The 17,173-nt window shown below is 48.2% G+C and overlaps 1 pseudogene; it reads left to right on the top strand.

Moving 5' to 3' along the window:
- The first annotated feature begins 375 nt into the window (after positions 1-375).
- LOC118613443 lies at positions 376-493 on the top strand (annotated as a pseudogene).
- The last annotated feature ends 16,680 nt before the right edge of the window (positions 494-17,173 follow it).

Here is a 17,173-nt window from a genome sequence, read left to right as displayed (position 1 = left end):
TGAACAGAAACCCACAAAGGGAAAGTCGGTTCTTGCCAACCCAACTGAGTTCTGGCGGGTTGACCAGCCCACCCACATCTGTTAAGAAGCATCCCTAGGTACCCTCACCATGCTGAGTCCTGACATGGAACACTTTACTTCCCATCCCAGATAAAGATACTAATTTATAATCCCAAAATTATAATGTTAAGCTTTAGGAGGACAAGCAATTCCCTAACATATCCCCAAGGTCTATCTCAGGTCCAGACATAAAGTAGATTTATTTATTTATAAATAAATGTTCCAACAGGGAATTTATTGAGATGAACTAAGTATAATACCATCCTTCAAGGAATTTAAGGCCTGTTTAAAGTAACCTTAAAATAGTTGTATTTAGTCTACAGCCATGTCACCCTAAACAAGCCAGATCCCATCTGAGCTGAGAAGCTAAGCAGGGTCAGCCTGGTTAGTACTTGGATGGGAGACCACCTGGGAAGACCAGGTGCTGTAGGCGTAAAAAATAAAAAATAAAGGATTGTAAGCTGATAAGGTCCTTGCAATCTGTGAGGTCAACCAAGGGTTGCCTCACCTAAAAATAAAAAAATAGTTGTATTTATTGTCAAAGGCAATAATAATGCATGGTGAGTGATCATGAAAACATGTTGATTTTCAGCGAAAAGAAAAATAATGCATTTATTGATTATCTCCAGGTACATCACTACATCTGTGGTACCTGGTACACCCAGAGCTTAGGATGAAGATAACATATTAATGGTGGACAGGATGGACATCTACTCGGAAAATAAACTGATATGCTATCAGTATAACTCTAGCCACAAAAACAAAATAATTGCAAAAGGAGAGAAAAGAGCCAGAAATGTTCACGACATTCACAGAGAAAACTTTGTCTATAGGAGAATTGAAATTGCTTTTCAAAAAATATATATGTTTTGTCAAAAAATAAAAAAAAAAAAAGACTGGTTACAAAAAGGTATTCCACAGTACTTTTTGTTACTGTCTTTTGAAAGAAGCCAGGGAAAAGCAGATTTGCAGGTAGAAAGCCCGAAGGTGCTCCTGACTTGTCTGCAGGCACCTGGGGCACAGCCTGAGTAAGGAGCCCGCCCACCGCCCCAAGCCCGCCATCCGGCGGCACAGCCGGTCAGCCACGCACAGGCCCCATCGCAGTGGGCCCACTTTAAAATGGCCGTGACTTGCTCGTATTCAGCACGCTGCCTCTTTGGATGTTTACAATAACGATTATTCAAACTGATTATTATTTCTGGAAATGGCTTTTCCTGCTGCGTGGACGCATGTGGACACCTTCCCTTCCTCCCCGTCTCCCTGACCTGCTCTGTCCCAGCCCCGCCCCGAGCCATCGTCACACTCTCAGCTTTATCCCAGAGGCGGCTCGCTGCACGTGCTCCCCGCCCCTGTCATGTGCTCCACCCCGCTCCTCACATCGACTTCACTAGGAAAAGCAGAGCGGATATCAAAAGCAGGAGGTCGGCCTGTGTCTAAAACATAACTTCGTAGCACATGGATTTTGAATGAGCGACACGAGGTATAAAAATAAGAGAGCCGCCTGGGCAGACTGCGCGCGTCGTGACCGATTCCGCCACCCGAAGAGGTACGAGGTGTTTCCTCCGCCCGGCTCCTCCAGGTCGCTGCCTGACAGGCCGCCTAGCGCTCAGGCGGCAGGTGCGAAGGGTTCCGCTCCGTAGGATTCCTGACCCTCGGGTCCGGCGGGCCGCCACAGCCACCACCCCTCAGCACGGCCCTGCTGACACGCAGTATGGGACCTCGGGGCGTTTTTGGCTTCAACAGAAAAAGAAGCTAAGAATAAGTCAAAACGCTGGAGACGGTTGCGCGTAAGCCCTGATGTTTTGCCCTCCTACCCGCCATTGTCAAAGTCGAGCCACATCACTGTGCCAGCCGTCACCTGAAGGATGTAGAAGACGGTCCCAACTTCTCTACCACTTGGCGTTCAACCAAGGGACCAACTCCCTTCACCAATCGACTCTCTCTTTCTTCTTAATCAATACAAAGAACAGGTAAATCATCTTTCGCTTTTGCAAAACACCCAGTTTAAAAAGCATTTAACATTCTCGTTCCTTTCTGTTGGGTCATCGGCCATTTTTACCTCTATTTTCTCTCGCTGTGATTGGCTTTCTGTTTTGATCGCTATTGTGCGGCTCCAGACGAGGCCCGCGGCACTCTCTGTGACGCTGGGTTGATGGCTTACCGGCTGCCTTGCCCCAGTCCTGCACTGGGAAACTCTTCCTACTTCATCAATCTGCTTAAATTCCAGCTACAGAATCCTAAGACCTAAGTCTGCTTGCTGCCTCCGAGTGCGAAAAAAAATTGAAAAGTTAGCAGGGAGCAACTTACATCTTTTCTCCCCATCCCAGCACACAGCCCGAAGGCCTCCCAAGTTGGTGAAAGCCACGAACCCTCCTTAGACCCCTTCCTGTCTAGGAGGAGAAGAACCGGGGATACGGGGCAGCAAACCGGGAATATCATCTTCTTAGGCGGAGACATCCCATCCTCGATTAGACCAGACCTCACGGACTCACATACCTGCAGGGGCCACGCAGGTCAGCGAGTCGCGGGGGCGGAGCGGGTGTGACATGCTCGCAGTGAGTGTGTGCTCAGTGCCAGCCAGTGGTTGGCTGGAAATGCAGGCCCAGGGTCTCCAGATCTTCGGATTTTTCATGAGGCTCCCAAGGTCTGGTTATTTGAATGTGAAATGTCCCAGTTTGTAAATGTTGGCAACTAATTAAAAACGTTTCAGAACAGTGTAAATCGAAGGCCAAGGAAAACAGGTCCAGGAGCCAGACGTGGCCTGTACGGCCAGGTTTGCGGCTCCTGCGTCAGGCTGAGGAGCTGCTGAAATTTGCAAAGACAGCTGGGCGCATAAAGGAGGAAGGAGAAATGGCACCGTCCCCTGGCTTCTGTGGAGGCTTAACAACCCGCGTGGGAGACAGGAGGTCCCCTGGGAGGCACTGGGCAAGCCGCCAGCACTGGTGGCCCAGGCCTTCTGGGCTGACAGTCATTTCGCTTTGTCTCAGAAGGAATATCCTTAGAGTAAGTTAGGAGATGGAATTGGAAGTCTAATGTACAGAGCATGATCAGGACGAATCGATAAATAGTAAAGACACGTGTTTCCAGTCCAGGGAAAGCATACACAAAAGCAAACGGCATCGAGACTTCAGACCCCAGCGCTTCTAGGAAGGAGAGGACCACGCTGACGAGCCCTGTGCGGTTATGTGGGAGATGGCGAAGTGAGTGTGAGAAAGGGCTCAATTACCAGCACAGGCCCTGAGGGGGCCGGGGGGGAACACAGTGGACCCCACAGTGGACACTATTACAGCCCACCTTCTCTAGCCACTTCTCGGGAGCAGCCAGCCTAAACACTTTAAATGAACAAAAATGACAGCGGCCCCCATCTCTCTGAATCTCCTTGCACTGAATAACTATCCACATCGGTATCTGGAGATCATCGAGACTGGTCCCTGGCACACCAGAAGATGAAGCCTTGTGCACAGAGCTGGAAAATAATATTTGCTAATTTACAACTCTTAATTAAACGGGCCGTCGCCGAGCCAAGCACTCCAGCACGATTTTACCAGTTCCCCCGAAGGCTGGGTTGTTTCCAGCTTCTCCGGAGAGGGAGGGGGTCGCAGGGAACACAGAGGAAGCGTGCGATGCTTGGACCGCAGGCTGGGGAGCAGACGACCTCCTCGAGCGTTGGGTTTGCCTGCTCAGAGCCCAGACAATGCCGTGCATTCACCGGGATCTCGGGGAGCTCCAACGCTGTGCTGGGGAGCAGGGAAAAAAATGAGACTCGGATTGAGAATAAATTGGTATTCACTAACTGGCACTTCTGAATTTACTGCAGCCTTCGCCTTTGCAGGGAATTGCCAAGGTGCTCATAAAAGAGAGATGATGAATATTCAGGATGTCTTTTGAATCCATTAGGTAGCCCGGGATGAGGTCTCCATATGTAGACTTCCAGTTCTTTCCTTTGGCCGTTAAAGACGCTGCCAAAATGGCCGTCTGCAAGAAGAAATGAACGCTGGGATTGCCGGCGGGGAGACGGTCTAAATGTCAAAGGTCAAGTCCATGGAAATAAACCTGGTTTAGGAGTTGCTGCAAAGGAAGAGACCTATAAATTTTGGATTTCTGGACACAACGAACGAGATAATGTGTGTCTCTGCAGGAGCATTGACAAGAACCTAGCAGCAGCCTGTTCATCGTACTGCCGGCCTTTGTGCACGGGGCCCGACGTTCTGCGACCTAAGTGTGTCCACCCCACACAGGAGGGTCCCGGACGATCTGTACAGGGGTCCCCTGTAGCTTTGTCCGCCGGGCTTGCCTGAAACAGAGTCGCATGCAACTCCCCGAAGACTACAAACTGCTTGCCACCGAGTCCACATACTTAAGGTCTCGGTCTCGTAGCTCACACAAGGAGGGATTGTGGGTTCTCTGTGCTAAAAAGATTTTTAAAAACTAATTTAGCAAAGGCCATCCTTTTCCAGGAGGACTGAACATAGATCGAGCAATGTTTAGGGGAAAAAAAAAGGAATTTTTTGAAAAAGGGACGTTGCAAGTCATCAGGTTCCTCGCCCTTCAAATAAAGGTGTGGATTCAGACTCGAAGGAGCGAGCGTTCACAAGAGCCATCCGTGCGCCTGGCCCTGCGGCCGGGACGAGCACCCGCCCCTCTGTCCTCCAGGCACCTGCGACATACGTGGAAGCCGACCTCCAACTCGGAGCCAGAACAGCTACGTCACAGTGCTACGTCGCCTCAGACGAGAGAGAGAGAGAGCCATTCATTCTGGCAGCGCGGGATGGGAGAAGAGTCAGAGAGAGAATATGTCACCGACGCAGGACACGTTTGAGCTGGGTCTTGAAGAAGTTCAGCAGGAGGAGGGCAAACAGAAGGAAGGCATCCTGGACGGAGGGCCAGGCCAGGATCAAAGCGAGGGGCCAGGAAGGCACCGGGGGCAGCAGGCGATCTGGTGGGAAAAGCCTCTAATTATTTTGTAGGAAACACACCACTACCCCTCAGGGAGGTCACGTGCCCATCCTGTGTTCTAAATCAGGACTCAGAAAATATAGTCATGTATCTTCGAAGTTCTTTCCAGAAATAACATTCCATGATTTTTATGATTTTAAGTGACAGGAAAGAGTTGAATAACCCAAGAAAAGCTTTGCATTTAATGATCTCTATGTGCTTTGCTGCTTTAAGACCAAAAGTGACGGTAGGCGAGCTGCAGGTAAGCTGTCTATCAGAGTCGGTCTTACCTGGCCCTCCAGGCTGGGAGTCCAGAGCCCGCCCACGAGGAGATGCGCGGGGCCCTCGCAAGGACCTCCCACAGAGGCGCCCAGGTCCAAGGACACGCGGGCACCATGAACACGCCATGGACATCGGGTTCCGCTGCTGGGGGCGATGTTACTCCCCACCTACCACCGAGGTTTCTGCATTTCCCGCTTCCTCCACGGTTTCTCCTCCCTCGTGTGTCCTGGGAGACTCTGATATGAGTAAAACGCCAGCAACAGGAAAAAAACACTTTCTTGTGAGCATCTACCTGGCTTGATTTTATCTGTATGACAACCCCGGGAAGTAAAAACAGAACAGACGAGACGGCTAAGGCTCGGAGAGGTGCAGTGGCCCTAAGCCAGTCCAGTCCCCAGAGCTGGTCATGGCAGAGCAGATGCCCACCTGGTCTACTTCTCCTTCTGCCCCAAAGCCCCCCAAACTCGCCACCCCTCGACACAACCGCTCAATAGAAAAACTTTCTAAAGAGACACTAATGAACAGCAGCATCTAGTTTGTGTTACGTATCATGAAGGACTAAGGCAGGAACAAAAACATGAATATTGTACTATGAATATTAACACATAGTAGAGTTCATCGTGACATGCTCATTATTAAATAAATTAGATATACTCTAACTTAAAAGGTGTTCTGTGGCACATTAAAATTTCAATGGAACGTATTAAAAGCACGATTCCTAAAAGAAAAAAGTCAATCAACTGAACTTTATCAAAATTAGAAACTCTGGCTCTGTTAAGAGACTGTTAAGAGAATAAAAAGACAAACCACGTAGCTGGAAAAATATTTGCAGACCACATATTTGGCAGTTTCTTATGAAATTGAACATACACCTACCATACTACCCAGCAATCCCAATCCTAGGAAATTCCTTAAGTAAATTAAAAACTCATCTTTGGATAAAAATCTGAATGTGAATGTTTACTACAGCTTTAGTCATAATTTCCAAGAGCTGGAGGAAACTTGAAGGTTCTACGACAGGAGAATAGACAAAATAAACTATGCTACATCCATCCAATGTGGTACTTACTTGGCAGTTAAAAGGAAAACAGCTATCAATCCACGCAACACCATAAACAAACCTTAAACACTCTTTTAACTGAAGCGAGCCAATCCCGAAACACTATGTATTGCAGGATTCCACTCCTGATGCTCTGGAAATGGCGACACAAGAAAGACAGAGAAGAAACCAGTGACTGCTGAGGGCGCTGAAAGAGCCCTGGCTCCAGGGGAGCCCGCGAGGGGAGCTTAGGGGACTCAAACTGCTCCTGAGGATTAGGGTAAATGACTCCGTGGATGTGTCAGACCCCAAAACTGCACAACACAGACAGCGCACTGCGTGAACATTGTATGAGCATTGACCAGGATGCTCAGGGGACCCAGGCATAATGCGGGTCATGACAAGCAGATTTAACTCCATTACAAATATATGACAAAGCTTTGCTAAAAGAGCTAAAAAAAAAAAAAAAAAAAAAAGGGAGACCCAGCTGTGAAAATTTGGAAAACAGTGTTTTGACTGCATCTTGTAAGGCTAAAGGCAAAACAAAAAACAAACAAACAAAAAAAAATCCGTATATCAACACACTACTCTGGTCGTTTCCCACAGGGGCACAGGCAAACAGTCTCGAAATTACATGTACACAAAAGTTGAATAACTGTGGAGATATAATGTAGATAAGAAGACCATCCAGGTTTTTCATTGCCAGAAAAAACAGTTACAGATAAATAACAGCAGAAAGTCTAGAATAAGCCCTGAGTGACTGACTGGTTTAGAATGAAATCTATCAAGATGCACTCATGTGTATATGATCTAGTTACAGATCGATAGATACAGAAATAAATATAGATGTGTGGATGTATGCGTGCATTTCCCAGCTTCTGCAGAGGTGCTCGAAGCAGTGACGCCCCAGTATCAGTGAGCACATCTACTGCCCAAATCGTGATTTCTAAATACCATTTTCCAATAAAAAGAACCAGGAACCCTTGGAGAAATGGCTGATTCTAATGGCTGATTCTGGAGTGTCTTGTAACGCCAAAAAGGAAGGACATGCTAAAAAAATTAAAAATGCAAGGACGGTGAATGTCAAAAGGACACAGGCGCCACCCCGAAGAGCTCCCGATGAACAAAGCTGCGGCGATCTGAGCCACAAAATAAGAGCAGCGGCGTCGGCCTAGGCCCTGGGCGCACCTCTGCGCTTCCCCGCCGCTCGCTGCCCCCACCCGAGCGAGCGCCGCGCAGCCTGCTGGGAGGCGGAGGCCGCATGGAGTCAAAACGAGTTCTCTCTGTTGGACTCAACATCCTCCACTCTTCTCCTTCCCAGCCCGGGGAGCCAAGGTCGCCCACGGCCTGGCCTCTCCTGGTCACCCCTGGTCACCCTCGCCCACTGGAGTTAACCAGGCCAGGCCGGCACGTGTCTTAATGAGTCAACTGCCTCCTCAAAACGATTCTCTCAGTAAATGGAGTAAAATTGCAATGACGATAGGGGCTTAAGGAGGGAAGCACGTATGAGGACCTGGCACAGGCTCAAGCGCATTCGAGGCTGGAGCTACGTGGCAGTTGCTTTTCTCATCCAACTCTCTCATTCTGAAGCTTTCCCGGAAGGGCCCTGGTGTTTCTAGGTTTTATTGCAAGACAGAGCCGTTTATTCAGCCAGTCACAGGGGGATCCACATAGGACTGACGACCAAAGAGAACGATTATGACGTTCTCAGGCCCAGAAGTAAAGGAGGAGGAGGAACACACCGAGGGCCGAGGCTCCTGAGCTAAAGTCGCCTGCGGTGTCTCTGGGAAGCGGGTCTCTCCGCCCATCTGTGAGGGATGAGCCGCTGTCCCGACCTCCCTGCCAGCGTCTGCTCGCTGGTCCATGCTCAGAGGTCCTGCTGAGCCCTCAGGGCCTTCGCCTCTCCTCGGCAGCATCCTCCAGACCGAATGCGATCACGCATCCCAGCCCGAGCCGGGGGCAAGGCGCCCTCCCTGCCGCTGGGCCCTCCCACAGGCTCTTTCCCAGCCAGAAATACATTCGTTCCCTGGATTCCGACCCGGGACAACTTCGCACGTTTGCTCATTTATTCGCGCATTTGGTACACATTAATTGGGCACCACTAGAGGCTGAGCCGGGCTCTGTTAGGGGAGGTGACTCTCGTGTGCTCAAAGTCACGTGAATTTTGCTCTTTAAACCACAACAGCACAGCATGATAGTCATCGAGTCCATGTAAAAGCAATGACAGCAACAGCGACCGGGGGCTTCTCAGACACCTCACGGCCCTCAGAGACTAGATGGCCGGGCACGGGGCGCATGGATGTCAGCTGAGAAGGTCACTCTCATAACTCACAGTTTCTTCTTCTTTACCCTGTTTGACAGTGTCTCCTCCACCAGCCTCTCTGACCGAACCCCAGTGGATGCAAGAACACAGGCTGGGGGACCCCACTCCTTGGAGCCGCTGGTCCCTGGCTTTTCAGGCCCTCGGGAGTCAGAGCCGGTTAGGTTACTGCCAAAGGTGGGTCAGGGCCACCTGCCTGCCCAGGGCGCTTGGCGCCTGGGCGGCGTGATAACCCAGACCCCTCAGGCGCAAGAGGGCCACACAGCCCCCGCAGAACGCCCCAGAGACAGGCCGCGCGACAGCCTGCAGCAGCCTGCGGTCGTGCGTTAGACATTTCCAAGTGTTTCATTTCGTTTCTGTTTTATGATACACTGCGGTGCTTATTGGGAAATTAAGTAAAGCCAAACCATATTTCACTCTCTGCTGGCCAGCACGTAAATCCTGCAGGGGAGGCGCTGGCTCTGAATTGGGGGGCTGGCGTTGGGCGTTGGTGCAGGGAGGCAGCCGGTGGGAGAGGAAATCTCACTGGAAGGTTTTGCCAAACTCCGAACACACATAAAGATCAGGCCAGGACCCGCCCGCCCACACCGTCACCGCTGCCACCACTGTCGAGCCGACCCTGTGTCTTCTGCCCTCTGCTGACTTATGGTTTCAGAGGGGATCCTCGGTGTTAATTTTCACTTGATTTCACGCGTGGACATCTTGGGGAGGGGAGCCCTAACGATGCTTTAAAACACTTCGCCCTACGTTACCCACTGCGTATTTACGACAGCGAACAACCAACTGCGAGTGGGGTGTCACCTGCTCCCTCGCCACCGTCTCCAAATCCATGACCCCCAAGCATCTGCGGACTCACTAGGGTTTCACACTAGGAGGTAACAGTCAAGAGAGTTTCAGGCTCAGGACTTGCCCACAAAGAAGGTGGCTCACACGTCTGCTCTCGTCCCTGCTAAGCTCACTGGTCCTGAGGGTATTATTTCAGGGGCTCCCACCCACACTGCGAGCCCTGACCTGTCCTTAGCCCTCACCAGATAACCCCACTCTCTGCTAGAGAAGTGACACCTGCCTTGTCCTCATCACGCCCACAGGCCCACACACATTTGCCAGTGGGCCCCTTGCGATGAAGAAGCACCTAGGACTTATGTCATTTGGGTGTTAAATGCTGAGGACTGAGCGAAATAAAAAAAAAAAAGCAAATCTTTATAGCTTCAAGGGAACCTTGCCCAGTTTAGTCTCCCTAAGTTAATTTCAATCTTTCTTCTACTTTTCATTTTACTTTAAATGGAAATAGTTACATAAACCACACACCAGTTTCCAACAAATGGGAAACAAACAACAGAAACACCTCAAGAAACTTCTGAGGTGTTTCCTGGACGAGCAGAATCGAAACAGATGAGGAGCATCACAGTTCGCCTTTCCAAAGTTTTATCAGAATAATTCACGAGGGCTCCCTCTGACCCTACTTTTACCAAATTCCCTAAAGTTCCTCATTCAGGTCACCCGTGTCTTCCATGCCTTTCCCATCCCCACCTCGTCCTTCCTTGGTCTTTCTTTGCTTGTCTGCAATAGTTTGGTTTGTTGCTTGTTTGTTTTATAGACTTGTCTAAAATATAAGTGTGACAACACCGTTTGCCACCGAGATGCTAATGGATCAGCACGTATGAATGACAACTGGGCATCTAATGACATTATTAACGTGGCTTTTTTGTCTTGAGGCATGTTCGCAATTGCTAAGTCTCCTTTGAGTCACGACAGCCGCCCTTCCTGGCTTGTGTGGCCTTGAACAAGCCTCTCTTCCTCTTTCTAAATTCCAGGAGAATCATAATAAATACCCAACTGAGTTTTTAAGGAGGGAACATGAAATAACATGTGAAAAGGGTGTTTTTAAAAGAATAAGAGCTCCAAAATGTTTTTTTAAAAACTCACTATTTTATCGAAGTCTCTACTCCCTCTTCAGTGAAGCGATGATATGGAATAGTACTTGCCTCACAGAATTATTGTGAGGATCACATGAACAACAGAGGGCAGTTCAGGCGCTTAGTTCCGTACCAAGCCCGTAATAAGTGCTCAAAGACGTTCACCGCATACCGGGATCCCATGTGATAATCACGGCAGGTGTGGCCACGCCCACTTCATAGCTGAGGACACTGAGGTTTGAAAGGTCAAGGAGACTGAGACTCTGAGACTCTGACCTTATGCACCTCCTTAAAGCATATTTATAGCCAAATGGCTAGTGGGTAGCAGAAACCCAGTGGTTGGGGGTGACTTCGGGAGGTTTTTCTATTTAGGAAGGATTTAAGTGGGGTGCCGCAGGCTGCTGGCTCCTCTGGACGCATGGCTGAGGATCCACACGAGAAGGTACCAGCCCTGTCTGGGTTGTTCTCTCCTTAGCAGCTGCGATTCCATCAAATATTCATGAGAAATGCAAAATTAAATAGGATAAGGTGACTAAGAGAGAGACAATTGTCGCTTTTGCTTTTAATCCTCGCTTAAACGATAAAAGTAGCAAAGGGGGCAAAAATGGAGATAAGTTTAGCGACAAACACTAAAACTGCAGACTTGCAGGACAGAGATGCCAGGCCAGTCACTTTCAAAGCTTCTGAAACATCTCAACTATTTCAGAGTTTAGGTCCTTCGAGGAGGTGGGCTAGCTCTCGGGCGACGGCGGGAGACTGACTGGCCAGATTCTGCCGACAGGACCTTACAGCAGGTTGCGGGGCTTCGTGTCACGAGAAGAACTAGGCTCCCCAGGAAAGCCTCTAACTATCCAGCTTCAGTCGGTTTGAAAAAGAAGAAGGTTAAAACAACAACAACAACAACAACAACAACTCCAGGCTTCACCCAAAACACCGGTCCGGGAACTAGAGAGCTGGGCGCACAATAATTTCCGGTCACGTCAGAGGAGATTCAAACAGCGGACATCAGCAGAAAAGAATGGAGAAGCCTCCAGGACACTGACTTCATTGATACCCCATTTATCAGCAATTCCTGACTCCATTAAAGGCCGAGTTTACAGCGGAAAGAGAAGCAGAGCCTGAAATATGTCCCGGCAGATGGAAGGAGGGTGTCGGTGACGCTGCGGTTCAAAGGCGTCTGCAGCGTTGTTATCGGGGACCATGGAGTCGGAGCGGCAGCAGAACGAGGCGGCCCCAGAGCCAGCGAGTGATTTACTTGACCCTGGATGGGCGGAGCTGACAGCAGAAACCTCATTAATTGCGCGGGTCACTCTGGAAGACATTAATTTGGTTTGGACTCAGGACGAGAGGAGATTTTCCAGACATGCACTAGGAATTATGAAATCTCCACGGCCGGAGAAAGTATGTCCCAATCGCTTTTTGCATAAATCAAGCTGACTTTCTGAAGAAGGATAATATGCTTAATCAAGGAAGTTATGGAACTTCTTGTGCTTATTAGACAGAAAATATAACAGTATTTTATTTGGTTATCAGTTCTGGGGGAGAGATTTTTTTTCCCCCTTCTCTAAAGTTTTCTCTTGCCAGTGTGGAAGAGATCCTTTGTGAGCGCTGGAAGAACTGGACGTGTAAATAATTTGCTCTTTTTTCCCTCTTTCTTTCCAGTTTCAAGTGAGCCTGAGTGTCGTGTGGGCTTCTCCCCTGAGTCCTGGCCGCTGTGCCAGCTCATCTCCCCTCCTCGTCTGCCTTCCCTCTTTATCTAGAGCTTTCTAGATACTGAACACATTCCTATAAATAACAACCACCAGTGACTGGTGGGTGTTATTCTGTATATTTTGGTGGCTGGGGCCAAAATTAAGAAGTCTGGGATGAGGGCAACTTGGGTTGAAATACAAAGTGTATACTCCTAATCAGAACCACTCTGTTCTCTCTCCAAGTCTACGCGAGTCTGTGCATAAGGAGAACTAACGTCCTCTGGTCCCCACAAGGAGTCACGGCTCAGCCTGTGTGATTTAATGACTTTTAAGGTCTCTGACTTTCCCAGAAACCCTGCTTTTTTCTCTCATTGCTAAATGAAGGGGAAAAGGATATGGGGTACTTTTTGTGGGGCAAGGGGGGATGATCGAATTCAGAACAAAGCAGTTAGTTGAGTTATTTACATCAGTGAATCACTTCATTTTAGGGACACTGACAGACAGATCGAGTTATTCAAAATAGTCAAGAAGGAGAGGGAGAGGGAGAGGCGGGGAGAAAGACAGACAGACAGAGAGAGAGATTGAGACATGCTGCTAGGCAATGAGCTTATACCGCTGTCTGATGCGCAGGCTGCAAACCCCTTTCCTGATGCTATCTTCCCCTGTAAAGGCTGCATTCATCATGTTTAAAGCAAGGTTATCTCTGGCTGAAGAGAACATGCATTAGTACGTTTTACTCATTCAACACTGAACACTCCCTATCAACAACCGTCTGCCTAAAGGGGGCTAGGAGAACGAGAATTAATCACAGGAAGAGACAACTTAAGGGAGTTGGGCTATAAAATGGAATTCATTAGTAAGCCATAAAGTATTAGTGCTTTAGCGAGGCTGCTTCTGCCCCAGGGCTACACTGGCCAGCTCACCTGACAACCAAAAGCCATCTTCACCCCCCACACATGGGGGACGGAGGGAACAGAAAGCTCGCCAGTTGGGGGCTGGACCACGGGGTCTCTGGCCACACAAACTCCTGGACAAATATTGAGTCACAGCCTAGAAGAGTCCAGTTGGCACAGTAATCCTTAAATTCAAGGTCCTCTGCTCATCCCACCTGCAGGCTTAGAACTGCATAAGCTCTTCTCGTAGAGGGTCGTCACACCTGAGGCAGGCAAACACCCTGCTTATAAACACGGGCTCTGGATTTTGCAGATCTGGGTTCAGTGGTTCCGGCCCTTCTCAGCTGCGTGGTCTCGACCAAGCCACTTAATGTCCCTAAGCCTGAGTTTTCTCAAGAGTAAAATGGAGAAGTAACAGTACCCAGAGGAGCAGGGGAGTGAAAAATAAAAGGACAGGGGAGCTTCCATCGCAGCCCCCGACACCGGCATGTGCGAGGCGCCCCGAGCACACAGGGCCCTGTTGGATCGTATTTTAACTTAATTCTTTTCATTAGTAAAAAGCAATAGTTTTTCTCCCTGTGTCCAGTTACTTCCATTTGATCACAAATATATGTGGTCTTTTGCACGGTCCCCTGTCCTCATCCTCACCAGCACACACGTTCGCCAGGAGCCAGTGCTCCACTGGCTGCTTCCCTGACTGGCATTCAGACTCAAAGAGCTGCTATTAAAAGATGACAAAAACACTCAGATTTCTCCCCGCCTCCAACCTCATACTTAAAGGATGTGTCAAATCCTCTCAGAATAAAGCAGAAAACGGAGAGAGACAGTATAGCAGAGCTCTCTCCATCTCGATGTCTTCCTTAAATATCTTGAAATTACTCATTCAATGGCCCTGGGTATACAGTGGTTATTTTTGATTCTCTGATAATGAAATATTGGGAAAAGGGAGGGGAAAAACATCTATGCATCTTAAAATAACATCCTCAAAGTTCTTAGACTATATCAACATTAATGGCCCAGCTGCTACTTTTAAAAGCACGATAACCAAACTGAAAAAATCAATTAATTTCACAATGTAGAGGACTTAAAATGGAGAGCTTAAACAGAGAAGAATCCAGGAGCAATTTCTTCTTTAGGGCCACCATTAAAATCATGTGTGCAGGTATTTTTTGTGTGTTAAAAGCCCCTCCCAGCACCTACCTCCACTTCCTTGAGGCCATCCAGGAAGACAAGCGATTCTGACATTTCTGCACGTAGCAGAGCAGGCTTAGGCTGCTTAATATCCCAAGCCTCAGTCTCTTGTTTATGAAATAATATAATGTGCCTTACAGACAGGATCAAATAAGCCAAGACACGCCAGGCACCTCCACCTTCGTGTGGCCTTCGATAAACGGCTGGTGGAATTGTATGGTATTGGAAAGTGTATTAATCATACACGATGAGATTCCGGCTGCTGAGCTAACTCTGACTGACTGCTGAACCAGTTGTCACTGGCAGAAAAAAACAGAAACTGAATAACACGAAGCCACAGAGCTTGCTAATCATTTGCTTCAAACTTTAATAAATCCACCCACGGTTTCATAAACACTCAAGGTACTTGTTTTAACTGATGCTGTTCACTAAAATAACTGATCGTTTCGACTTTCCAAAATCAGCTGGTTGCTTTGTGGAAATACAGAAACAGCCAAAGCCATTTCTTTTTGCTTCTTAATGCGCAAACGAGCGCGTCGATGTCACTGTTATATTTTTCTCTCGGGCCATGCTGTCAGACACAAAACTAACGCACAGCCAGACAGACGCATGGCTGTGGAGCAGTAAGGTCTTCGTGCAAACCCCACCTCAGGAATTCCCGACGCTTCACTCCTGGTGCATAAGACACAGAAAATATTGGTCCCTCCACCATATTGCTTACATGACTTTTATTGTGGCTTTTCTGATTATAAAAGTAGTGGTTAGTGAGAGTAAAAAGTAAATGAGGAAACATATCAAAGAAAATGACTGCTACCAAAAAAACAAACAACAACAACAAAAAAAAAGAGAAAATAACAAGTCTTGGTGAGGATGTGGAGAAAAGGGAACTTCGTGTACTGCTGGTGAGGCTACGGAACAGCGCAGCCGCCATGGAAAACCGTAGGAGGGCTCCTCCACGATCTAAAAATAGAATCACCACGCGATCCGGCAAGACCACTTCTGGGTATATACCCAAAAGAACTGAAAACAGGATCTCAGGGAGATGTCGGCACACCCGTATTCTCGGCGGCGCTGTTCACGAAGGCCGAGAGGCAGAAGCAACTCCAGTGTCAACCGACAGACAAACGGCTAACCGAACGTGGCGCGTGCACATGGCGGAATATCGTTCAGCCTTAAAGAGCGAGGAAGTCGTGGCACGTGCTACCACGTAGATGAAGCTTGAGGACATCGGTCTAAGTGAAACGGACCAGTCACAGAAGGACAGATGCTCTACGATTCCACTTACACGAGGCACCTATGGCAGTCACATTCACAGAGACAGAAAGTAGAATGGTGGTCTCCAGGGGCCGCGGGGAAGAGACCATGGGAGTAGTTGTCTAATAGGCACGGAGTTTGTTTTGCAAGATGGAAAAGTTCTGGAAGAGGATTGCATGACAACATGAATACATTAAGTCCCCGATGTCAATAGGCTCTTTGATTTTAAGCAAAACAATGTATAACAAAACCAGTTTTACCGTAGGCTTATTGGTTCAAACAGGAGCTAATTTCCTGTAGCACCTCAGTAAAACAATGGCTAACGAAACAGCATTGTTCGAGGACCTGCTGTATACTTAACAATCCTGAACTGTGCCCTTAAACATCGCTAAGAAGGAAACTTCTGTTATGTATTTTTAAACAATTAAAAAGAAGCATCCATAGCTCATCGTATGGGTATAAGTCTGTTAATATTTTGATGTTTCAGTTCAAATCTTTTTTTCACTCGGCTTCAAACTGTTAAATTTTCCCATGACATTTCATATTCTTTTACAACCGTCTTTTAATAGCTGTACAGTATTTGACTCTTTAAGTAAGTATCTACTATGTGGCATTTAGGTTACTTTCAGGTTGTCGCTGCTACAAATAAACCATGATAAACTTCATTTTTACACAATTTTCCTTATATTATGTGTTCCTTATATTACATCTCGATGTCTTTAGCAATCGAGATCATTTTAGCATGGTTGTTGAGACCCTTTTGCTTCTAAACGCTTTGATTCCGAGAGCACACATGCTGGGATTTTAGGAGTGGAAAGGAAAAGTGAAGGACGTCAAGTCAATCTTTAAAAGACGTAAAACTCCCAGTTAGAAAACAGCAATGATTTCAAGATAAAGACTATGGAATTGGCTGCCCACACGTTGTCCCTTTCACAGAGAACATCTGTAAAGAGACGCAAACAAGCAGATACGACTGACACCGGTCAGCAGACGACCCCGTGTCCTTGGTGCGCCCACGATTAAACTTCAGACACCTGTGCCCAGAGCGCATCCTCGAGCCCTTTGCTACAGGATAGAATCACTTACTAAGACCTTGCTGCCCTCATAAGTAAATAACTGAGGACATCGACTCAGAGTGAGCATCATTGCTCCCCAGTTATCAGTGGGGAGACCGAGGCGCAGAGAGGGTAAACGCCTTACCCGGAGCCACACGGCTCACAAGGGCAGGGTCAAGGTTTAAGCCGAAGCTGCCTCTGCTTTCCCCATGCGACATGGCCTTGCCGAACATCACAGCTGACCGCGGAGCTCTGGGCATGGAGGGACACTTGATTCGCACGGTATCTCTGGCTCCCGATTTTCTTTATCTATAGGAAACCGGCGCTGCTCAGCTGGGGAAGACTGTGGGCCCGGTTTCTAGGGGACCCCTTTCCCGTTTCCTGTTCTACTCCCCTCTCCTCCCTGCACAGAACCCGAATAATTAAGTAAAGGAAGAGCAAGAATTGTGTCTCTAAAGGCAGCGAAATATCTTTGATTAGGAATGCTCTATTTTAAGAGAACTCGGAGCTGCAGATCCTATTTCCATATGGCTGCTG

The sequence above is a fragment of the Rousettus aegyptiacus genome, unplaced genomic scaffold (genome assembly GCF_014176215.1).
Source record: "Rousettus aegyptiacus isolate mRouAeg1 unplaced genomic scaffold, mRouAeg1.p scaffold_m13_p_18, whole genome shotgun sequence".
NCBI classification, from domain to species: Eukaryota; Metazoa; Chordata; class Mammalia; order Chiroptera; family Pteropodidae; genus Rousettus; species Rousettus aegyptiacus.
The sequence above is the reverse complement of the archived record's forward strand: the minus strand, read 5'-3'. Positions and strand labels throughout refer to the sequence as shown.